Genomic DNA, 877 nt, shown 5'->3' with positions numbered 1-877 from the left:
CATGCCCTATTTTTAATAAGGGGTTGGGTGGATGCAGTGCAGTGTGGGTGACCATGCTACTCCAATTCAAGAATGTAGAATGTGAAAATAAGTTTATTTAAGGGACTATCTCCTACACTGACTCGCATACTAAACTCACGGGTATAAAACAAGAGGAGGCTATGGATGACTACTCAACTTGCAGAACAGTAAATACAGGGTTTCTGTTCTCAGGGGGGAGGGCATTCTCGAGCTAGTGTTGATATGGCTTTAGGTATCTTACTGAAAGGTCGTGGGGTTGGCAATTCTGGAAGTCATGCCAGTTTAATAAACAGACTGGGTTCTCTCTCTGCCCATCTCTGGCTCAGCTGTGACTGTTCAGGTTTTCAAGAAAGTCTTCCACTCCCCCTGGGGCTAAACTTCGCTTTGTTTCTGAGGGAAGCAGATTCTCTGTTTAGTCGCAGGGTGGCAGGAGCGGGGGCATTAAGGGGGAAAAAAGTTGCCACTGCAGCTTTTGTCCCCCCTCAGAAACGGGGATCTGGCTGGGCTTTTGTACATGCTGCCCCACCTGCCCCTCATCAACCCCCTCCTGCACTGCCCAGCCTGAGCCCTGAGCCCACTCTTTCCAGCCCCCTCCCTTGCCTCAGGGACTCTCCCCCCCCCCCCTGCTCTCTGCCCTCCCCCTACCCTTCCCTCAAGTTTGCCTCTCATTCGCCCCCTCCTCTCCTCTCCTCCCCCTCCAGAACCTGCCCCGCCCCCTGCCTCACTCCCCGCCCCTCCCAGGCCTTCCCCCTCCAGTCCCTCCCCCCCGCCCCTCTGCTCAGCCCCCGCCCCTTTACCCAGCATGCCCCTGTTTGAAAACAAAGTCCCACGTGAGGGGCGGCGCGGAGGGCCCGTC

This window comes from Emydura macquarii, unplaced genomic scaffold, assembly GCF_026122565.2.
Source record: "Emydura macquarii macquarii isolate MOO-44397 ecotype Brisbane River unplaced genomic scaffold, CSIRO-AGI_Emac_v2 contig_1551, whole genome shotgun sequence".
Taxonomy (NCBI): domain Eukaryota; kingdom Metazoa; phylum Chordata; order Testudines; family Chelidae; genus Emydura; species Emydura macquarii.
Note: the sequence above shows the minus strand (reverse complement) of the source record.